At 46.2% G+C, this 25177-nt stretch overlaps 1 protein-coding gene and 1 pseudogene across 4 annotated transcripts in view; one reads left to right on the plus strand and one right to left on the minus strand.

Annotated features, from left to right (window-relative positions):
- Positions 1-25177, minus strand: part of ANO2 (anoctamin 2) — a 340087-nt gene that overhangs the window by 273533 nt on the left and 41377 nt on the right. The window lies entirely within an intron of this gene.
- Positions 1989-19601, plus strand: LOC123590994 (annotated as a pseudogene).

Consider the following 25177-nt stretch of genomic DNA (forward strand, 5'->3'; position numbering starts at 1 on the left):
ACTCGGGAGAAGGCACCTCTCTGCTGGAAGAAAAATACAGCAGACATCAGCCAGCAAGAGTACTTACCAAACATTAGTACTTACCCTAACCAAGTCGGCCCCATACAGTTGTACAGGCCATGTAATGCACAAAGATGTCACATTACTAGGGGGTCCTAACCATAGAGAAGTTATCTTAGAGTTGACAGTTTTCTGACACATGGCAGTAAAGTGTCTTGATCTAACAAAATCATGTTAAAACAATTTTTTTTGTTTTTTTTATTTTTTTAATGTTTACCTAGTTTTGAGAGAGAGAGAGAGAGAAAGAGAGAGAATGCAAGCACAATCAGGGAAGAGGCAGAGAGAGAGAGAGGGAGACACAGAATCCAAAGCAGGCTCCAGGCTCTCAGCTGTCAGCACAAAGCCCAAAGCAGGGCTCCAACTCACAAACCACGTGATCATGGCCTGAGCCAAAGTCAGACACTTAACCTATTCAGCCACCCAGGCGCCCCTTAAAACAATTTTTACAAGAATGGAAGCAAGGCATCTTGAGGAAGGGAGACCTTTTTCTAATTGGCACAAAGATATCATATGGACTAGCTGTGGCCCCCATCTTAACCCTGGATGTTGACCCACAGGAAAACAACCAGAGAGGGGACAGGAGAGCTTAGTGTCCCTTCCAGTGCCCCAAAGCAAAACCTGCTCTCAAGAATCAATAATCTGGAAAAGTCATCTTCACAAGTTGTAAATGACCGGTAGGTCAAAGCAGAATACCTCCTGTGAATATATATATATATTAAAGGATCAAGCAAGGCAATAATTTCTTAAAGACTGGGTGCATGCCTTCCCCCATCAAGTCCCAAGGCACCCAACACAATGCTTATAGCAAAGTAAGCACCCCAACAGCTCACTGGAATGAAGGGAACCAATGGAGGAATGGAGAACCTACTCGTGGGTAATCAAAGAATCCAGGACTCCTATGTCCTAGCCTACAAAGAAACCATGGCTGGCTAGGAAGCCCAACACACTCCACTTCAAGTCCCTTCAATAAGTCCTGCACACAGGACATGCTCAGGGAGCTTCATGGGCATCTCTGAAACCAGAGAAAGTTAGAGATACACAATCTTCTAAGTTCATTTTATTCATCCCTGCAACCAAGAGAATCAGAGAAGCCGTCCAGAAAATAGTCTCAGGATGTCCATCAGCCTTAACAAGGTTCAGGTAAATGAGACAGGAATAAAATACGTCTGCTGTCCTCCCTCTCCCGATACCCAGCTGTTTCAGAGCGCTCTCCATTGGACCCTCCACCTGCCTCTGTCTTGCTCTGAAGGGTCTGTGCCTTAAGCATTCCCTCATCCTGGCTCACCTGCCACTTAACCCACATCCTGTCCAGCTAAGGGAGGCCCTGGATGTCCTGAAGGAGCTCACAGTCTAACCCCGGATTCCCATGCTGTGAGATTACCAAGAGACTGATTTGTCAGTCTATGACATGGCAACCCCCAGAGGCACTAAAGCCTGGCGTAGATCTGCTCCCACAAGGCTGAACTGTGACAGGGGCTTGAACACCTTCTGCTACCAGTGACTCACAGCAGGCATGAAGGCCCATGAGGAGGCTGATGAGGGAGAGGACAAAAGTCCAGGGGTATCTCTAAAGAGGCTCAAAAATCATGCCACCTAGTTGATGGTTCACAGTTCTGTGAATATACTAAAAATGACTGGGGAAGCTTTTAGGGCATTAGAATTCCATTTCCATTTTTTTCAAATCATGCTACGTAGACCTCCACTTCTTCCCACAAAGAGGACCAGCCCTGTTAGGACTCTGGAAGAGCCTCCTGGATAGTGCTTCCCCAAGAAAAGGATGTGCCCATGGTCCCGGAAGAAGACAGGAAAAGAAATGGGTCCAGAATCTGATGGCCCTACTCTTCCTTCGGTATGACTTTGGTGGTGATCTAACTACTCTGAGCCCTGGCCCACAGAGTGGAAGAAATGGCATCCTTCACAAGACTGCTATGAGGAGCCAGTGTGAAGAAGCCAGTGTGAAGAAGACACCGTCTACGGGCATACGCATGGCAGGTACACATCTTTGTATTTCCTTTGGTGATAGGAACCACTGCACTTGGGCCTTTTCTTTTTCTCAATATTTGGTAACTGGGCAGGTCAGCAAGGCTACTATATGTGACCAACTTCTATATTGCTGTAAATAAAAAAGACAGGGGGTGAGGACTGGGGAGGTTACAGGTCCTGCCAGGGTCGGAACCGTAATTTTTGCTCAAAAGTGCTGAAAGCAGTTTTCTTTGTCTCTCTCATGATACCTGGTGTCCCTGGGCTCCTGAATTCTGGCCTGTGTCCTCTGGCTCTATCGCTGAGCTGCCCAAGCCTCTGACTGTAGACAACTTTTACGTTGCTGTACAGATGACAAATCTGGAACTGCGTAGGCAAACACTGGCCAAGTCATTTTGCACCGCATGGCTGCTGCATTCCCCTCCCCATCCATGCCCCTGACCTGTCTCTGACTCACTGGAGGGACCATGGCTGGCACCCGTCCAGCACGCTGGGGGGAAGCCAAGGGGAGTCTGCTCAAAGACTCAAAGAGGCTGGGAGGAGCAGGTCCTAGCAATGAGGGATGGGCCGAGCTGGAGCATCATCTCTGGCTGCTCTTCTAGCCATTCCGTCAACACATCGGGACAAATGAGGTGTTTCTGTCAATCACCGAAGATGCATGGCATCCCGACTGAATCCTCCCTGAGCTGATGCGGCTGCTTGGGAGACATTCAGCATCTAAAGAAGCTCCTTGTCCAGGCACGGTGAAGTGTTCTAGAGGAAAGGCTCTGCAGGTGGCCAGAGCATATGTGACAATCTGCATGGGGAGCTGTAAAGCGGATCAGGGCTCAGTGACAGCCTCACAGCCTTCTTGAGGGGCCTCTCAGCCCCGGGGACACCAGCTATGGCTGTGAAGCAGTAACATGGCCCTAATCCCACCCCGACCGAGGGATACCCACAGAAGCCCAGACTTCACACCCACATGTGGGAAGATGGGAATAAAGTCCTCAAGGCTCACTTCTTCCACACACAGCCATGGAGACCCCAGTCTGAACGAGGAGGGGCTCACAGACAGAAGTCCTACCCAGACCCTGCCCTCAAGTAGCATACAGACTGGGGAACCCTCCAAGAGACTAGAAAAAAGGCCTGAAAGTCTAAGGGCTGAGGAAAAGTTAAGAGAGAGGGACAGCTGGGAGGAGCCTGGGCTTCCCAGTCCTTTCTCCTAAAGAGCCAGGTCATTCGGTCAGTGTCCCGGGGCTCAGGTCACAAATGGCAGAGAGAAAAGAGACTTCCACCTGACCTGCCATTCACCAGCTGGGTAAGCTTGGACTAGACACCTCAATCCCCTTCCCTTCCCTTCACTTGGGCAATGAATGGTAGAGGCAGACCTGTGAGGCCCCTTGCAGCTCCAGGGCTACGTGCTTCTTTGATGCTTTACACTGAGTCACTTTTACTACCACAGCACGGCCTGCAGTCCATGCAATCCTCTGTGGTCACAGCCTCCTGTCCTTGCTTAGCCCCCAGCTTTGGCCTCTCCTTGCCCCTGGCTTCTGTGTGCACCTGTAAAAGTGTACCTGTGGACACACAGCTCCCTCCCAACCCTTCATGCCTCCTGCCCGCCTGCCCTGTTTTCTGACTTTATACCTCCCTGTCAAAACCTCAATCGTGGCTCCAAAGTTCTCCCCCAGCCAGCTCCTCAGGTCACCTTTCCCTGACTGTGTTTGTAGCTGCACAAACAAAACTTTGGAAAGCCCCTGAGAATAGGGTCCATGTCTATTTTCTATTCAGAACTCTCACCTGCTGAGCCATCATCTAGGTCAGGGGGCAGCAAGCTTTTCCTGTAAAAGGGCAAACACTCAATATTTCAAAGTTTCGCAGGCCCCATTGTCTCTGTCACAACTACTCAACTCTGCTGATGTGCAAAAGCAGTCATAGACAATACATAAATAAGTGACTGCAGCTGAATTTCAGTACAATCTTATTCACAAAAATAGGTGGTAAGCTGGATTTGGTCTGCATGCCACAGTTTGCCAATGATTAATCTAGGGCAGGTCTCACTGATAGACACACCTCCACTTGGCCCTTCTCTCAACACTGTGATTGTCTATTCAAAGCTGGCACTATGGGTTTGGTTTTTTTTTTTTTTTTGATGTTTATGTATTTTGAGAGGAGGAGTGTGAGCCCATGAACATGCGCAGGGGAGGGGCAGAGAGAGAGAGAGAGAGAGAGAGAGAGAATCAGTGCAGAACCCAACACAGGGCTCTATCTCACAAACCATGAGATCATGACCTGAGCTGAAATCAAGAGTGGGACGCCCAACCGACAGAGCCACCCAGGTGCCCCAGGCTTTTCGTCTTTTAACTGCTGGATCCCAGTCTAATACTGTGCCTCATATATACTATATATGTATATCCAATAAATGTCCTATTACCACCCTGATATAATGGCACATGTTTCACATCTCATGACCTAGGGATATCATCTCTAGGACAGACCCATGAGGTATCAAGAGGCAGACAAGCCCCAATGTGAGGATGGCCCAGAGCCGAAACCCAGCCACACAAGTTTGTACAGCGCCTGCCAGGGAATGCAGGGGAGGGCAAGCTGGCCTGCTGGCCTCAGCACGGCTCTTGGAGGGAACTCCATTCTGCTACATCAAAGGGCGCACCTCTTGATCAAAAGTTTGGACCAGACACACTGCCTTCTGGATCTTCCTCCACCCCCTCCCACACTAACTAACCCCGACTAATAGCCCTCCAGGGACCGGGATCAACCATGGAAGGCAGACATCTGTGGGAGCTTCCAGTGCCTTTCATCTGAACCCATAGCAGATGCCTAGCGTCTACCACCAACACGTTCATGATGCTGCACAGGTAAGACGGAGCATCCAGACCCATCAGGCCATTTGACTCAAGATATCCTTGTGACGGACTGGGAGGATCCTTGTTCTACAGAAGACCAGACTGAGCTCAGAGAGGCTGTGACTTGCTCAAAATCACTGCAGTAAGTGGCAGTACTGGTCCCAGGGCTTCAACATGATGTGAGCACTACGAAAAGCTGATGTGACCAAGGCTGCATCTAGAACAGCAGAGAGGAGGACTCTTTTCTCACTGATGCATTTCAAGGGAGCAGAGGGACAGACAAACAAGAGCCCATTCAGGGGAGAGACATGAGAAAAGAAGAACTCAAGACCACATCCAATGAAAAATGGATGAAGGTGTCTGATTAGAGAAGGCAAGGGTATGGGTGAGGGATCACGATATCCGGCCACCTGAGAAAGAAGTAAATGTCCCTCATAGCCCACTCTCTGGCCATGCCCCTCCTCCCCTCCCCCCAAAAAAGAGATAGACAAACCAAGAAACAGACTCTCATCTATTGAGAACAAACTGATGGTTGCTGGACATTAGGTGGGCAGGGGGAGAGGTGAAAGAGGTGATGGGGATTAAGCAGTGCGCTTGCTGTGATGAGCACCGGTGCTGTATGGAAGCGCTGAATCACCATATTGTGCACCTGAAACTAACTGTATGTTAACTAACTAACTTAAATAAAAACCTTAAGAATCATGTTCTAACATACGATTAGGTTCTTAGAGCATTATTTTAATTATTTCACCAGCCTTTTGGAATAAGGCAGTAAATAAACATTCCTTCATCAATTGCCATCTTGAAGTGAAGAGAGAATGGTTATTATCGTGGGTTGAATAGTGTCCTCTAAAAATCCATTTCCACCTTAAACTCCAGAATATGACCTTATTTGGAAATAGGTCACTGCAGATACAGCCAGTTAAGATGAAGTCATACTGCATGAGGGTGGGCCCTAAATCCAATGACTGGTGCCTCTGTAAGAAGAGGAAGGGACACAAAGAGAAAAAAAGACAATGTGAAAATGGAGGCAGAGACTGGGGTAATGCGGCCATGAGCCAAGGAATTCCATGATTGCTGGCAACCACCAGAAGCTAGGAGAGGGTCATGGGCCAGTCCTCCCTCAGAGCCTCCAGAACTTACAAACCTGCTTGATTGTGAGCTCTGGCCTCCAAAACTGTGAAAGAATAAGCTTCTGTTGTTTTCAACCAACAAGTCTCGGGTAATTGTTTACGGCAGCCTTAAAAAACAAATACAGTTATGGACTTAGAAATATTGGGGCGCCTGGGTGGCTCAGTGGTTAAGCATCCAACTTTGGCTCAGGTCATGATCTCGCAGTTTGTGAGTTTGAGCCCCGCGTCAGGCTCTGTGCTGACAGCTCAGAGCTCAGATTCTGTGTCTCCCTCTCTCTCTGCCCTTCTCTCACTAGCTCTCGTTCTCTCTCTCTTTCTCTCTCTCTCTCTCTCAAAAATAAACATTAAAAATGTTTTTTTTTAAAGAGAAATATTATCAGGCTGAGCAGTTCACAGGCAGCAGTACAACATGGTGGTTAAGAGCACACAACATGAGGCCAAACCACCTGGGTTCACATCTGCAGCCAATGCGACCAGCTATGTGACCTGGGGCAAATTATGTAACTTTCCTGTGCCTCAGTCTCTCCTTCTACAAAATAATGAAAGTATCGACCTCCTAAGACCATTGTATGGATTTAGTGCATTAGTACATGTAAAGCATGAAGAACAGAGTTTCTGTTAGGGAACAAACCTTATAAATTTTCGCTATTACAATCAGCTAAAGCAGACTGGGGAATCTGAGTTTTATATTTTATTATAATCACTACTCTAACAGTAGACAGTAATTAGCAGTCTCCACCTAATAAAGTGGAAAGCACTGTACCAACCAAATTATGTTTGATGTACTTTCTAATTCTTACAATGAGACTGTAAGAGAAGTAGAACAATCCTCACTTTATACGTGAAGAAACTGAGGCTCAAGAAGGTTGAGTAACTTGTTCAGGACCACATCATAAGAAGGGATGCAATTAAGATTTATACTCAGGTCTATGTGACTTTAATGCCTTTCCATAATATCACACTGGCCCCTTGGGCAGGGACCAATTCAGTTCCCCACTATATTATCAGCCCTAGCACCATGCCTGGGTAATAGTACCTGTGTCCCAAACACTCGACTGCCCTGAATACTGGCATTAGTGACTTTCTCTTAAGCTCAGCCCACATGGCATAGAAGCAAGTACCCAACACCAACAAAGCTAGACAGCAATCCCCAAACGAACGGGCAGGTTTATGGGAACGTCAGATTCCCACACTGATCTATATAGCATCCTATGTGGACACACAAACTTCCTGAAAATGTGTCTTTTGTTACTTAGAGAAGCCAGGGAAGGTGGCACTGAGATTCAGCACTCCCCTGAAGGAACACGTTGCCTACTAACTTTACTAAGATTTCAATCTTCCATGGAAAATGGAGCAGGAAGAAAAGCTGTACCCTCTAAAATTTTATTCTAAAGCAAAGTGCTACTCCTGTTCTACTCAGGTCTATCTTAACATTTTATTGGAGAGAAGAAAGTGGAAATGGCCACTGGGAACATTAACCCTGGGACCTCTCGCATAACCACAAGCTTGAAGGGTCTGTAAGAATGGAACAAATCATTACAACATTTTCAAGGAGCAAGAGAAGTGGGAAGGAGGAAACCTAGGGGGTCAAGGAAGACTTCACAGAAGAACAGGCCTGAGCTAAGACCCATATCTTAGGGGAGGAAAGACCATGCCAGGTGGAGGAAAAAATGTGGGCAAAAGCCTGGAGGCAAGAGGCAGCGTAGCAAGTGTTTGGTGTGGCCGGAGTCTAGGGTGTGTGTCTGGGGTCAAGTCATTGAACAGACCTACTGGAGATAAAGTGAAGACATGGGCAAGCGGCTAATCACAGAAACCTGCTATAACATGTGTGAGGAGTGTGAAGTTGATCTTAGGTGCTTAGAAGCCACTGAAAGATTTTAAAGGGATTGACTTGATCAGATTTGTATGGAAAAGACCACCTCGATACAGCATGAAAATGGTTTGGAGCAGGCAATATAGGGATCAGTTGGGGGATACTGCAATAATGTAAGAGTGGGGGGCGGGTACCAAGTGCTGGAATCAGAATGGTGGCACTGGGGAAGGAGAGGTGGAAACAGATATGGGAAAGAGGACTGACGTGAGTTGGTCTCTAAGTGGATGTGAGGGAAGGGAGATATCTAGGGAGGCTTCCAGATTCTGACATGGTTGAGAAGGAGAATGGTTAGAACAACCCCCAAGATAGAATCAAGGTTACAGGACTGACAAAGAAGATGTTAAGTTCATCTACGAACATATGGAGTCTGAGACATCCAGGCACGTATGGTCAGAAGACAGGCAGGAGAGCCTGGAACACATGAGCTAAGTTATGTAAGAGCATTTGAGAATCATCATATGCATGTAAATAATAACTTAGCCACAGTGACATGGGTGAAACATCCCAGAAAGAGTGTTTGAAGAAAGGAGTAAAAGAAAAAGGAGAAAAGGAGATGAAGATGAAACTCTAAGAACACTGCTACTTCAACGGAAGATAATGGGTGGGGGGGGTGGGGGGTGGGGGGCGGGCGGTGAAGCACATGAGAGGGAATAACAAGGATGCCCAGAGAAGCACAGAAAATGTAGGTACAAATCATGTTACAGACCCTGGAACCTTTGTAAGAGAAAATACCAAATTGGAAGTGGTCAACTGTGTCAAATGCAAAAGAATGATCAAGTAAAAACAGGACTGAAATGATCTTTGATTTCGCTGAATGGAAATATTAAACAAAATTAAATAATATAGAGCACATTTAACATAGTTCCTAAAATTTAGCAGACACTTGCTAAATAGCATTTGGATGGATGGACAGATGGATGGATGGAAGCACTTCATACTGACCACCCCTGAACTCAATGTCTGCATCATGAGTTGTATTTGCGATGGTTTCTTCCAGAGCCAGAGAGACAAAGGTGACCTCAGGGCATCTCTTCCAGGCTAAGTCATATAGTCATCTACCTATATCTCTACACAAAAAAGAACTGTCCGGTCCACAGAATAACAAGAAAAAAATTCATAGCTATTTTACCAAGAAGAGTCTTCCAAAGGTCATTCCATCTATCCCCCTGCCTCTGGCAGCATGTCAAGAACAATTTTTAACTCACGCCATCAGTAACATACAGAAACCCACATATGCATGCATCCAAATCAGACTTGCCAGAAGGAAGGGAGGAGTAGGCTTGCGTCTACCCTACCACCTCTTGCATCTGGCGGGGGGAACGGAAAAACTCGTCATCAGCATAGCTGCTGCCCCTGGAGCCAACAGCAAAACCGCAGAGCCAAGTCTCTGTGAAATGCATCAGATCAAACTCAATGATCAATAATAAAATCAACAGCCTTCGCAAAGCCAAAGGGGTTGAAATTCAGAAGGGGCAATCCTGTAATTTCTCCTGGGGCCATACAGCACACTCATTTTTGTGAGATTTACAGCTTTAACCAATTCTCCGGATGCAGGACAATGTTACAGAAGTCAAACCTTCTGACTAGGTGAGAGGCCAGGGTCAGGGGAATAATGATATAACAATCAGAGAGGCTCATGGACCCCTAGACCCCCTACTCCCACCAGCTCTAACAAGAGAAATCCAAACTGCTTATGAGGGTTAACCAATCAAACCAGAAAATCCAACAGCCATACAGTTCAGCTGGAAGAATGTTCCTTTATTAAACAAACAATGTGTCTGGAACACTTTTGGTCTCATTGTTCCATTCCAGGCTGGAGACTGAAGCTATAGAAATAAATTAGCAATTTCAATAATGCTCATCCTGGGCTGACTCTCTAGCAAATTGAGATTCTTCCTGGCAGGGGCCAAGAACTGAGTTAACTCTTGCAGGCTATGGTTTGGGGGTGGGGGGTGGCAGCTGGAGAGGCATAGAAAAGAGATCTCAAATTGCAAACCACTAGTGAAAGAGGAAGGCTGGATAGCACTGAGAAGAAAGGTGCTGCCTCTTCTTCAGGGATCTTTGAGAATGGAAAGGAGCAGGCAAAAACCTCTCTGGATTGAGACCGTATGCCAGCAATACCAGTCGACCCTGACCCATATCCACTCAGTCAGCACAACCCATCACCTCTCCTAGGGTCTGAAAGAAATAACGCCTCTCCCCAACTCAGGCTTCCATCAGTGGGCCAGGTACACCAGGAGGAGGTGGACGTACTCCCGCGAGGCTGTGGTCTGCATTTTACAAACGAGAAAGTCTAGAGTGATTTCTGGGGACCACTTGACTTCAGAACCTTCTGCTGTGCTCCATCTTCTCCACTTCTCAGGGAAGCGAGTTTGGAGAGCCATGGCCCTTAAATGACACCTTCGAACAGCAAGGCCAGGATCTGGATGCCTCCCCACAGGCATGGAGTAGGGGCTGTGCCAGCTTCGGGTCGTGGCCCACCGGCTGGACAGAGGACAAGAGGACATTCACAGCTTGGTCAGACATCAGAGGGACTGGTGGCCAGAGGACTAGCCATGTGACAGATCTTCTTTTCCAAGGTTCAGAGGAAACCGACATCAAAGCTAGGAGAGGCATTAGCTGGGTGGTCTGAGAGAGCAATTAGGGAACAGGAAAGGAATGGAGAAAGGAGAGCAGAGCGCCTGGTCGCCCACATCCCCAAACAGCGCTCTCTTTGTCTTCCTGACACAAAGTCCAGCAGCAGACAAAGGCCCCAAGAGAAAAGGCCACGACCTTGCTACAACTAGGCTCAGGGGGCATTGCGACCCGCAGAGCCATGCAGTGCCGTCCACTGGAGAGATGACGGACAAAGGGAAAATTCTCAAGAAGAGAATGAGGTTAAGAGCTGGAAAGGGATGCTCCCAGGTGCCTCAGTCAGTTGAATGCCTGACTCTTGATTTCGGCTCAGGTTGTGATACCAGGGTTGGGGGACTGAGCCCCGTGTCAGGCCCCATGCCGAGCATGGAGCCTGCTTAGGATTCTCTCTCTCTTTTCCCTGCTCATGTTCCCCGCCCCCCCCCCACCTCTCTCTCTCTCAATAAAAAAATACAACAAAATACCCATAATTTTAAAAGAGCAAGAAGGGGAGATGAGAGCAAAGAGGGGTGCTTGTGGGCAGAGATGCCTCCCTGTGGCTTTCCTGCTAGGAAAGCATCCTTAAGGCGTGTCAAGCACTCACCATACGCCCTCCTGGAAACCACTAAGGCCACCACCTGTGTGTTGGCCTCAAGTCTCAGAGTGGCTCGGTTCCCCTCCTCCGGCTTCCTGTCACCAGCTAGGATGCTGAAAACTAAGACCAGTTAAATACCTGAGGCTCACACATACAGCCCACACTCACTGCAGTGCAATTTAACCTAGAAAGAAGACTCACACGCCCCAGGGGTAGGTCCGCATACTCTACCTATAAAATAGACCTGGAGAAGCCGGGTGCCCCAGAGCTTACACACAAACTTACAACAGCTCTGTGCAAGCACTCATAGAAATGTCACTTAGTGGTTTGTTTCATATGCATCCTGAGTAATTTCTCTTGCTCAGTCATCAATGCCATCAAATAGCACAAAGACTTGAGTGGATTTGTACCTGCATACGTCTGCTCAGCCGTCTGATCTCTGACTGTTCTGCAGGACTCTTCTCTGAGTTTGGAGAAGAGGGCCCCTCAGGGAAGCAGGGAGAGCGCTGGGCCAGGAGCTCAGGTCTTCACCTCAAGCCCCTGCTTTTCTACTAGCTAGAATTGAGGCCTTCGCAAGACACATCGTCTTGCCAGGCCTTGGTTTTTCCATGGAAGCAGGAGGTTGAATGCAATGACTAATGTCACAGGTCATTTCTAGCTGTAACATTTTCTGGGCTTATTTAATGCACTTGAAACAGTGTCAAGTATTTATAATGAACAACTATAATAGCAAACGTTCCTTGACCCGGTCAAAAGGTTTGAGCTCTGTAACACTGTGCCAATGTCCGGAAAACTGGTTGAAGCTGTAAATGTCACAAACGTGAGCATACCATATTGGCCTGGGAGAAATCACAGGATTGCTCTCTCTGCACGTCAACCCCTATGTGGCAGACACCTCTTGAAACCCTTCTGGTGCATTATCTAACTTACTTACACCTCACACCAGCCTTGGCGAGCGTATCTTATAATCAGCATTTGACAGAGAAACAGGTACAGAACAGTTTAACATGTGGCCCAAGGTCACACAACTAGTAAAAACTGGAGATCGCAAACCCCAGGCATCTATCCCCAGACCCTGAACACCGAACCCGGACATTCTGTGGCTGCACCGGCAGTGAATGAAGGGAAGGGCATTTTGAATCTGGGCCTCTTCCCAGCCAAGGTGCCCAGCAACACTAGACTGTGGCCACGGTGGGCAGTGATTCTAGCTGCCGCCACCAGGGTGCTGTAAAATTCATGAGAGCAGAGGATGCAATTACTGGCATCTGGTCAGAACACAAGGGCAGCTTCAGTTTCGGACATGTCGTCCCACCCCATCTACCTGAGCAGTCTTTTCTGCAGACAGCGTGAATGCCAGCCAAGTGCAGACCTGAAAGCCTGCCCTTCTGCCCCCTTGCCCAGCTCTCCTTCCCGCTGCTCTAATTGCAAATATCTCCTGATGAAAAGCAATCACAGCATGATGGCAAGGTAGCCTGAAGGCAAGGTCAGCTCACTAAGGCCCCGAGGCCATCTCTGTCCTGACCCAGGACATTCCACACTTTCTGCACCATTCCAGAGTGGTGGACAGGCCATGGCAACACAAAAGCCAGGAAATTCTTCCTGGGGGCCACCTTGCCTAATAGTCTCCATTGGAGGAAACAGCAATCGCTTAAGCCCTTCTCTCCAACCTGTGACCTAAGAAAACACACTGGGCCTGCAGATAGCTCTGGATCATCTGGACAGGACGAGAAATGGACCAAACAGAAGAGAGAGGAAGCCAGCAGGCAGACCTGAAACCCACTCTCTTCCCCCAGCATGGTGAAGGACATGGTGAAGGACAAACAGCCCCAGGGCAGGGCTACACGGATGAAGAGCAGAGAGGACCCAGAGCAGGATGCACCAACTTCCCATCCGCCACCATCAGAACCATGTTCAAAAATCTGGTTCCGATTTGCTGCAGCCATCCATTGCCTGATTCTACCAGAAAGCACTACATTCTTGTTCTGCTATTTCATCTCCCTCTGGTCCAGCCTGCTCTGGCCCCGTGTCAGATTAATATTCCTATTCCGTGGAAGCCGGACGAAATTTCCTCTGGTGGGGTTGACCTCTCCAGTTGGCCCCAGCTGCCCGGAAGCTTACAAAGCCAGTGGCAGCCACCACCCCTTCCCCAGTGCTGGGATCCGGAAGCATAAACACTCCGGGCGGCCTCGGACTCACACACAAACTTATTAGGAAAGAGTGAGGCTTTACAAGGTGTCAGACCTTTCACCAAGCCTTCAGGTTGGGAGACCTGAGCTCGGGCTTTTGCAGGAAGAGAATAACTGAAGGGGAAATGCCCTAAAGGCACAGACCAGGCTATGTCTGAAGGTCGTGCTTACTGACTAATGACCAAGGCTCGGCGAAGGGAGGTGGCCGTAAGCAAGTACAGTAATACTTAATATTTACAGAGCAACTTACCGCATGTCAGGCACTGTGCTATGTAAGGGTTTTAAATGCATCATCTCATTTAATTCTCTCGACAAACCCAGAAAGGACACACAATTCTTTTTCCCATTTCACAGATGGAAAAAAAGGTGAGCCTAAGAAAGGTCTGGTAACATGCCCAGGGTGTCAGTAAGTGGCAGAGCCAAGGCCTGAATTCACTCTGTCCAAATCCAGAGTCCCAGTCCTTAATCACTGAGCACACTACCAGCAGGGTCTGAGTTCTTTGGATCATCCCTTAGACCCATTCAATCCTTAATGAGCAACAACAGGGATCATTTTGAGGGCTGTGCAGGGGCTAATTAAGACCCTGGGCCAGGACAGTCCTGCCTGCATCTGCCTTACAGACCCTGACTGTGAATCAACACATACACAAGAAATGGGAGTCTGTCAAGGCAGACTCCAGCCAAAGCCAGAGCAAACTTTCCTGTGTCTGTTTTTCTGGAGATGTATACCGTTGCCCCTCTCCATGAGCAGGGATCACCAGAAGAAAACCACAGATCCTATCACCCAGTAGATGCCTGCAGTGGGCCAAGAGGACTCTGAATAGAGTCCTGACCTGGGACTCAGGACCTGCATTTAAGGAGGAGAGGCCCTTCCCAGCCTGCAAACCGAAGCTGCCCTGACCCTCCCAAGCAAGTTTAAAAGCAAACAGGAAAAGCAGGTGTTCAAAGAGCCATCTGTACACTCATGGTCACAGCAGCATTACGCACACTAGCTGAAAGGTGGAAGCCACCCATGTGACCATTGACAGACCATGGATATACATACGGTGGGCTATTATTCAGACTTAAAAAGAAGGCAATTCTGCCACAGCCTACAACAGGGATGACCTTGAAGACATTGTGCCAAGTGAAATAAAAGGAGGCAAAAGAACAAATACTGTATGACTCCCCTTAATATAAGGTACCTAGAGTAGTTAAGTCCAAAGAGACAGAAAATAGAACAGTGGTTGCCAGGGATTGGGGATGGAAGGGAGTGGGGAGTTAGCGTTAAATGGGGACAGAGTCTCATCAGGGGAAGATGAACAATTTCTGGGCGTTAATGTGGCGATGGTTACCCAACAATGCGAATGTACTTTATGCCACCGAACTGTATGCTTAAAAATGGCCAGCATGGCACAGTTTATGTTATTTAAAATTGTGTGTATAATCATATGTATGTATAGGTATTTAAACTATGTGTATTTCACCACAATTACAAAAAAAATTATAATGTGATGTCTCTTGAATCTAATAGCCATTAAAAATTTGGCTTGAGGCATGCCTGGGTGGCTTAGTTGGCTAAGTGTCCAACTCTTGATTTCGGCTCAGGTCATGATCTCATTGGGGGATCAAGCCCCTCGTCAGGCTCCACATGGAGCCTGCTTGGGATTCTCTGTCTCCCTCTCTCTCTGCCCCTCCCTGCTCATGCTGTCTGTCTGTCTCTCTCTCTCAAAATAAATAAACTTTAAAAAATTTGGCTTGGATCTTAAAAAAAAAAAAAAAAGTCAAAAAGGAATGAGTAATTCACAAAATCCACAGAGAGCTACGTTCACTAGCCTCAAACCCCAATGAAATGTTAAGGATAGATTCACTGAAATCCAGGAAAGTGAAAGTTAAATCTTCCAACATTGAATTATTTAAGGAGGTAACCCTACCTGACACAGCAGCGTCCTCAGTAAAAATGTATGATTCAAGGCAGATCATTCACGAATGGGCTGGGACCAACCCTGAGAACCTACTGCTTCCCCAGTGAAGACTTTGATCCTGGGGGCCGGCCCCTTCCCTGGCTCTGTGGCGGTCCCTTCCCACCAGTGTCCAGGGAAAAGGGGGCGCCTGTCTCCCGGAGGCCCAACTAGCCATATCGCTGAGTCACAACTGGTTTTCTCTCTTCAGCCATTCTCTTAGTCATTCACTAATGCTTCATGTGCACCTTCTGCATGCCAAGCATGGGAGGGGGGAGGGGGGCAGGGCGGAGCTCCAGAACAGGGAAGCAGGGAGCATGAAGGGAGCAGGGGAACTAATGTTTTGGAACATTGCAACATGCCATGCACACCTCTAAGCTCTCCACAGGCATCATCTCCTGCACGCCTCACACAAGCACTGTGGGGCACATACGGCTGATATGGCTTCTTCTTCTTCTTCTTTTTTTTTTTCTTTGATGTAAATGCCAACTCTTCATGAGAGAGACAAAGCTTCTGGCACTTACACAAGGATTTGAATCTAGACTCGTCTGGCCCCTGAGTCAGGGTGCTTAGCCATGATTCTGCCCTGCTCATGCGGAGATACAGACATTAATGTCCCATGACCGCTGCCCTCAAGGAGGGCACACGCTGCCGGGAACAGCAGGACAGGAGCAGTTGTAGTCCAAGAAGAAACTTGCTCAAATGTGGGTCAGCATATAAGCACCCGGCAGCCTCAACAAGTCAAGACACCTACACGCGGATGGGACTCGTAGACGCTAAATGTCTTGTGTCTTTATCTCCTTCCCCTGCTGGCGGCTTTCCTGGGAACCAGGACCACGTGTCCTCCTCTCCATAGCCCCTCCTTCCCAGTGCCACACTGAGAGTGACAGAGTTGGGGTGTGCTGGCCACCAGATGGACAATCAACCCAGGAATGACAAAGTGGGGTTCCCAAGGAGAGGGAAAATGAGGCCTTTTTAGGTCAGGGCCTGACGAGAAGTAAAGTCTTCTTAAAGGGGGGCCATGCCTGGTTTGTAGGGTTTCACTTGGTGAAGCTGCCCTCCAAGGCTCTTTACTGCCTCCTGGTGGCCTGGAGGACTCTGTGGCAGTTGTGTGAATAATGCCCTGGGGCTAAGAGTTCAGACAGGATAGATAATCATAGGCAGTGTGTCTGTGGACAAGCAAAAGCAGGTACACAGACGGAAAACAGGACTCATCGGGTCTATGCCTTCTCTGGTCTGTGGTCCCTGGGGCTTAAGATTCCACTCTTTTTAATTTTCTGCCCAGACCTGCAACTTGGGGAAAACAGTTCTGCCCAGAGGTGGTAATTCCCACCTGTACTGAGTCCTTGGCAGCATGGAAAATCTCCCCCCAGGGGCCTGGGGAAAGTGGCAAGGCCTCTTGTGTCTGCACAGCTCATTCCTCTAGTATGACAGCCGCTCTAGACGCTAGCAGCCTCGATGCTGGCGCACTAGCCAGGGGAGAATGTGCTTCCAGCTGGTCACACTGGAACAGCATCGGGTAACAGAGTAAGACCCTGTCTTAAACCCTGCGGGGCCCCCCAGAGGTGGGCCTTGCACCCAGAGCCCAAGGCAGACGTGTACATGTCAGAACAGATAAACGGACTGCTCTTTTTATAAGGTATTCATATACCTAATCTGGAGTTAATTATTTTTGAGTGGCTCTATCTTTCAGGATTTTCCTAAAAGCACATATTAAAAGTGAGAGAGAATCCAACCCAGAAAGAGTCCAACCCAGCAAGCACTTCTCAAGCCCTGTGTTAAGGACCAGGGAGTGCAAGTGGATTTCTTTTTTCTAAAATTCCCATTCTTGTGATACACATTCAAGCAATATATACCTTTTCTTTGATTTAAAACATACATACACGAAAAGCCTGGTGCCCGTATCTGACCACACCAGGTCAGATTTCATCACTGCCAGGATGGCATGGACAACTGGGGCTCTTCCTTTGCCAACCAGCTTTTCATGAGATGAAAATTTAGTTCCCCTGACCGCCTTTCCTACACTCAAAGATACAGCCCACAAACAAAGAAATTCAAGAGTTACTAGATGTTCCATGACATTCTGCTTGAAAAATTTATACCTAAAGCCGATATCTTAATACTGGAAATTCCCCATGACAACATTTCCACAAGTCTTGAGTTCTACAAACTTGTAAAGCTCTATAAACTTGTAAAGCATCAACCATAGTTCCCATCTGGCCATCTAATAGATAATAAACTCTGTAATGTTTTATTTCCTTTAATCTCATCTGCTCAACCAAGAGATTTCCACTGTCCTTTCTCTTGCAGCTTATTGAATAATAAACCATTGGGTACTTAATGTTATTAAAATGAAGTAACTTGACTTACGGTCTACTCTGGATAAAAAGTTTTCCCATGATTATTTACGGATAGGCTGTATCAGTGGTTCTCAAAATGTGGTTCTGGGACAAGCAGCATCAGCAGCTTCTGGGAGCTTGTTAGGGGTGCAAATTCTCCAGCCCTGAGACTAATGGAATCAGAGAAACTCTCAGCGTGGGGGCCAGAAAGCTGTGCTCTAAACAAGCCTTCCAGGAGTCTCAGTTCCAGGTAAGAGGACGTAAGCATGTTCCCTGCATCTTTTCTTCTGAACACAGCTACGAAACCTGAACAGAAGGTATGGAGCAGCAACTCGAGAATTCTGAAAGATAAACAGTAGTAGGCAGACTGAGGAACTAGGGAGCTCCTCAAACTAACACCAAACTGGTGTTTTTCTCCTTCGGTATTCCCCCGCTTAGAGCCAAGGCAGTCCAAAAGCCAGAGGTGGGCACCACCAGAACGGCAGAGAGCCCCAAGAGAAGCCCTCTAGTGTTGGCTTGAGAAATTTAAAAAAAAAAAAGGGAACCTCAACACTCAGAGAGAAGGGAAGCAAACCCCCATTTTTTTTTTCTTTTCTCTATGCTTTTGCACCCTAGCCCACAGGCCTCTACAAGTCTAAGGGAAAGGAACCTTCTCCCCTGAACAGAGGGGCTGTGCCCCCAAGAGGGTGGAGCAAACCCCTATTGCTGTTTCTCTCTCTCTCTGTTCTCCCACCGCTTGACCCAGATACAGATGCAATTGTGGGAAATATGTGGCAGAAGAGGGTAAGCAAATCCCAAGGTTTCTGGAGAAAAGGTGACAAAGGGGACGTTGGAAAACTGGAAGGTACAAAAAGATCACGGAGAGGGAGGAGCACAGCAAACTGTCCCCATAAAGCTGTTCATGAACTCCTTCGCTCACCCCTGGGCTCTAGGCACATGCATCTGACCCTAAACAGCAGGCTACATAAAGACTGAACTACGTGGTAGACCACTGCCCATGTTCCAAACTAGCCACCTGGGAGCATCTGCGGGACAGATCCAAACAGCACAAGGCTTTGAAAATGAAACTGATATTGAAACCACGGTCCACAGAGGACTGGTCAGAACTTGCAGCCTCCCAGGCAGATCAAGCGCCTGCTAAAACACAAATAGGATTTAAACAGGACCCAACATCTAATAATATTGAAAACGTCCCTGACGCGCTCAGAAATTATTGAGCACACAAAGAAACAGAAAATGATTTTATGGGAAAAGGCAACAGATGCCAACTCCAACACAGCAAAGATACTAAATACCTGGCAAACACCTTTAAGCTACTTTAAGTAGCTATTATAAAAATGCCTCAGAAAGGGACACTCTTGAAATAAATAGAAAATTTCAGCCAAAAAAACAAAAAACCAGAAGACCTAAAAATGAACCCAATAGAAGTTCCAGGAAAAAAAATACAATAATCAAAATCAAAAGCTCATTGATGGGCTCAATAGCAGAATGAGGGTGACAGAAGAGAGAGAATCCTTCAAAAAATCAATAGAAATGATCCAGTCTGGCTCTCTTCCAGGGGGACGGCATCCATAAGTATTCAGAGTGGTCCAGCATTTGACATGTCACCATAGGCTGTCCTACAAAGCAGCCTCTAACAAAACTAGGCTATCCTGAACCCCTGGTAATAGAATCGTTTACCTTTATACCAAGGAGATTAAGAAAGCCCTAAAATCTGCATGTGACGTGTATCCAGGCCAACTTCAAGGAGTCTGTGCTGGGAGACCTAAAGTTCTTATGAGGTTGTCTAAAACAAGAAAACATGTCAGCAGGGTCCATGATGGTTCCATGCGTGCTAAGTGTGTTCATGACAGGATCAAGTGTGCTTTCCTTACTGAGGAGCAGAAAATCATTGTGAAAATGTTGAAGCCACAAGCACAGAGTCAGAAAGCTACATTTTACAATCAATCTCTTTTGAGTAATAAAAAAAATTAAATTAAAAAGAAATTATCCAATCTGAACAACAGAGAGAAAAAATAACTGAAAACAACAAACAGGACCTCAGAGACCTATAGGACATTACCAAAGCGATCTAACATTAATGCCACCAAACCTCCCAGAAAGACAAAAGAGTGAGTTCAGTGCAGAAAAGAAATTTTTTTAATAACTGAAAACTTCCTCCCAAATCTGGTGAAAGATAGAAACGTACAGATTCCAGAAGCCCAGAAAATCTCAAACAGAATAAATCCAAAGAAATCCATCCTCACACATATCATAATCAATTGTTGACAAAACTAATGACAAAGATAAAAAAAAATACTAAAGGTAAACAGAAAACAACTATCTGAATGAGTACAGATTTCTCACCAGGAAAGAGAAGGCCAGAAAACAGCAGAAGAACGTTTTGTAAATACAGACCGAAAAGAACAATGAACCCAGAATTCTCTATCCTGTGGAAATGTCATTCGCAAATGAAGGTTAAAATAAAGGGCTCTCAGATGAAAGAAAACAATATAACTTCCTGCCAACAATAAAAGCACTGCTAAAGGCAAGTCCTCAGACAGAAGGGAAACTTAGAACATCAGGAATGAAGAAAGACCCACAAAAATGATAAGTATCTGAGTAAATGAAATACACCATTCTATTCTTCTTGATTTTTAAAAATATGTTTAGTAGTTAAAATAAAAACTATAACATTTCTGACACATTTTTCAATAGATGTCACCGTAGTTACATAAGAAAATGACGAGACAAAGCAGGAAGGGACTTATGAGATGGTAAGGTTTGTGCACTCACCTTGAAGAATGGACTATAAAAACATAAGCCTATCTACTGTAATTCCTAGAGCAACCGCTAATCAAAACATACAGAGAAACATAGTCCTAAATAAGCTCTTCAGGTGACTCTGACAATGCTCAAATTTGAGAACAAATGGACCACCTACACATACAAACACACAAAAAAGATCTTTCAATCTAATTGACATCCTGATTAGTAGTCCCTACGACACTGTATCTCCAGCTTCAAGAGATACAGGGGATGATTTCGACCTAAAAAAAGTTCTAAAGTGATTATCAGGAGAAGCATAGGACATAAGCAATGAACAAATAAATAAGCCTGTTTGTCAATTCCCCAGCAGGGTAAAAGGGGCAGCTCTTTCCCACCCCTGGACTAGTAATCAAGGCTGGAGACTGGACATCTGGTTTTTGAGAATCACCAGCGGTCCTTGTGAGGGGAGTCTGATGGAAAAAACTGAGGGCCTTGCTGCCTACCAGTTGTGGTGGGAGGAATTTACTTGGCATTTCTGTGCCTTTGTCTTCCCCTCCTTTGAAGCTCTACCATTCTATATGTCAAAATGAAGATGAAAAGAGTAACACCGAAGATGAGGAGTGCTTCACAGAAACCTAGGAGGGTTGACAACCAACACTTCGTAGGGATATTACCTGTTTCTTAAGAGAACAAAGAAATTGACAGAAATAAACTGGGTAATTCTCTCAGCTTCCTAGTGAATTAGAGAAATACCCCCAATTAATTATTTTGGGCAACTGAATTTCAAAGAAATCCCTTGCCTGAAGCCCCAACTGGAGGGGATCTGAGTACATAAGGAAGGTAGGATAATAAAACATTCTGGGTTAAAAAAAATAATTCAGGAAGAGAAGGACAAGGGGAAAAACTCTGATTGAGATAATCCAGGATTTCAAGCTCTGAAGAAAATTCTAAGTGGAGATATAAATTCAGGAGTTCTCTTAACATGAAGACGGCAGCAGAAAGGTTGGAAATAAATCATCGTGGAGTAACTGTAAAATGAGAAAAGGGAGCCTAGAAATGAGATTCAAAGCAGCCCAACATTTAAATAATAACACTGGGGCAGCCTGGGTGGCTTATTCGGTTGAGTGTTTGACTCTTGATTTCACTAGGTCATGATCCCAGGGTCGTGGGATCAAGCCCTGCATCAGGCTCTACACTTGGGATTCTCTCTCTCTCTCCCTCTGCCCCTCCCCTGTTCATACACATGTGCGCACTCTCTCTCAAATTAAAAACATAAAATCAAAAATCAAAAAGTATTAAAATAATAATCCAGCAGAATAACCCAGCCAAGAAGACTGAGAGGAGGTGGCCAGAGAAGTAGGAGGGAAATCGGGAAAGCATGGCATCGGCTTAGATAGTGTTTCAAACAGGAAGGAAAGGTCAGCTCTTCTGAATGTTGCTATAAGGTTAAGGAAGCTGAGAACTAAAATATCTGTTACGTTTTAGCACCAACCATAGGGGGACAGTCATCTATGGCCCATAGGGGGCCATTTGGGGCACAGTGGCAGGAACAGAAGTCAGACTGAAGGAGCTTGCTTAAGATAAAAAGATAAAAAAAAAAAAAACAGAAAATGTAAAAAAAAAACAAAAACAAAAAACTCTGAAAGGCTGTGAAATACCTAACATAAAGTGCAATGTTTACAACAAGGAGGTATTAGCACAAATACAATCGAACAGAACCACAGAATAAAATAGAGAATCCAGAAGCAGCCACACACACTTGTTTGATGACATGGAACACTGCAGAGCCACAGGAAAGGACGGTTCTTTCAACAAACATTGTTGGGTCAATCAGATATCCATGTGGAGAAAAAAATTAATCTTGACTCACAAACATGCCACACACATAAGAAAAAAATCAACTTTATGTGGACTATAGTCCAAAAGTGAATTGTTAACCAATAAAGTTCTGGAAGATAACATTAAAAAACATATTCACAACTTGTACTTTAAAGGTGATGGTTTCTCAAACGGAACACAAAAAACACTAATCATAAGGAAAAGATCAATAAATTAGACTAGAATAAAATTAAGAAACTCTATCCACCAAAAGGCACAAATGAAGAAGGAAAGGAATACCACAGGGTGGAAAAAAGATATTTGGAAAACAGATACTCAGCACAAGACTCATACCAAGAACATATGAAGAACTCCTTCAAATCAATGAGAAAAAGGCAGACAATTCATCTCTTAAAATGGCTGAAAGACATGAACAAGCACTTCACAAAAGAGAATATCCAATGGCTAGGGGAAAAATACATGTGAAAAGGTTTTCATCTCATTAGCCATCAGAAAATGAAACTTAAAACCACACTCAGACACCACTATGTATGTAGCAAGAATGGCTGAAGTTAAAATGACTGACAACGCCAGGAGTTGCCAAGTATGTGGAGAAACTGAAACTCCTGTACACCGCTAATGGAGAGTATGAATTAACACAAAAACTTTGGAAACTGGTCAGCTGTGTCTACTAAAGTTAAACAAACATATATACCATATGACCCAGCACTTCCCCCCACAAAGAATACCCATCAGAAGTACATTCACCAAGGGGCGCCTGAGTGGCTCAGTCGGTTGAGCATCTGACTCTTGATTTTGGCTCAGGTCATGATCCCAGGGTCGTGGGATCAAGTCCCACATTGGGCTACACAAGATTCTCTCTCTCTTTCTCCCTCTGCCCCTCTCCCCCGTGCATTCACCAAAAGATTTGTAAAAGAACAGTCAAAGCAACACTATTCATAGCTTAAAGCAGAAAACAATGTCCACTGACAGGAGACTGAGTAAGTAAATTGTGGTACACTCAAATGAAATAAATACCCTTATACTAGTGAATAAACCACCACTACACATAACACAGATGAACATCACATACTTAATGTTGAGGGAAAAAAAAATGAGGCACTAAGTATATACCAAATGATTCCATTTACATAAAGTTCAAAAACAGGCAACACTCACGCCTGAACATAGAAGTAGTTGTGGTGACCTTTGGACAGGGGCCCGTGACTGGGCAGAGGCCCAAGGGGGGTTCTGGAGAGCTGGAAATGTTATATTTCTTCATCTGGGTGGTGTCACACACATGGATCCACTTGGTGATAATTCATCAGGTCCTACACTTACAATTTGTGCACGTACGCTTTTCTGATAGATGTTACACTTCAACAGGAAGGTTTCTTCAAGCCTGGCTGTGAAGAAGAGGAGCGAGCAGGTGATAACTGGAGGGGTAACAGGGTTGAAAGAGGGGTTCCCAAGGACAGGGGGAAAAAAGGGTGGGCATGTAAAAGCAAGCGGCAGCCAAGAAGCTTGCTGTCTCTTGCTAGGGTGGGAGAGACTCCCCTGCTCTCTGCCTGAGCTGGGACTTCACATTCTGCCCTACTGTGCCTGTGCATGAGAGACACACAGTAGACTACTTAAAACAACCCCTTTGGATGGTGCTTCCAGGTTAGAAGCCAGCAAATCTCTCTTTAACAGTCATTTCTTTTTTTAGAGAGAGAGAGAAAGGGAAGAAGGGAGGGAGTCCAGGCACCAAGCAGGAGAGGGGCAGTGGGGAGGGAGCGAGGGAAGGGGAGAAGGAGAGAGAGAGAGAGAGAGGGAAAGGGAGAGAAGGAGACAGGGAGACAGGGAGACAGGGAGACAGGGAGAGAGGGAGAGAGAGGGAGAGAGGATCTTAAACAGATTCCATATTCAGTGAGGAGCCAGATGCAGGGTTCAATCCCACAACTCTGGGATCATGACCTGAGCCAAAACCAAAGAGTCGGATGCTCAACTGACTGAGCCTCCCAGGCTCCCCTAACAGTCATTTCTGATCATAGCTCAGAGGATTACAGACTTCATGTTATTAGGAATTCTAACAACTCAGCCAAGTAGCCAAGTCGCATGAGTTCCATCTTCAGAGAAGGAAAAAGACACACGCAGTGGGTTAGCAGCTATCCCCCAAAATCGCTTGGTCCCTCAAAGACCATGGATTCTGGGATCTTCAGTCAGAACCCATGAGAATAAGGTGGCAGCACGTGTCATGGCATACACGTTCAGTGCATGGCACTGAAATGGAGCTTCGTTTCATCTCTGAGAGCCTCAGTTTCTATAAAATAGGAATAATTTCACAAGAACTACTACCCCACAATAGCTTTAAGAGAATATGAATATATACTCGGGTGACCACACAAATGCTTGTTCCCAGGGCACCTGGGTGGCTCTGAACATCTGACTTTGGCTCAGGTCATGGTCTCGCAGGTTCGTGAGTTCAACCCCCACATCGGGCTCACTGCCGTCAGCCTGTCAAAGCAGAGCCCGCTTCGGATCCTCTGACCCCCCTTCCTTACTTGTGCTCTCCCAAAAATGAATAAATATTTAAAAAACAACAACAAAACAAAACAAAACAAAAAACGAATGCCTGTTCCCTTTCTCCTCCCCCTTCCCAAGGGGAGTGGAAGGTTTTCAGAAAAGAAAACCAGCTCTGCCTTGCAGAGAGTTCCCACACACCAGGGATGCAAAGGTCTCTAGGGTTCCAGACGCATGTTCTTGAGACCACGCAGTCTCCTGGTGCGATATATGCCAAGAGCTAATCCCTCTCCCTCTGCAGTCCTCCTTCAGCCCATCCACATGGGTTTCTGTGTTTCTACATGGCTTGGGTGTGTGTGCTTTTCCTAGACTGGGAAGGAGGGAGACACGGCAGCACAGTGTGTGTGTGTCTGTGTTTCAAGCTGCAGCTGTTTATTTCCCCAGTTGAATTTTAAAATCACTCCAAATTCATCAGCATCTTCTGAGGAAGCCTCCTAAACAGCAACATATTCAAAACTCAGAAGCTGTCCGGGGATAGGGAGAAAGAGCA

Source organism: Leopardus geoffroyi, chromosome B4 (assembly GCF_018350155.1).
Source record: "Leopardus geoffroyi isolate Oge1 chromosome B4, O.geoffroyi_Oge1_pat1.0, whole genome shotgun sequence".
Taxonomy (NCBI): domain Eukaryota; kingdom Metazoa; phylum Chordata; class Mammalia; order Carnivora; family Felidae; genus Leopardus; species Leopardus geoffroyi.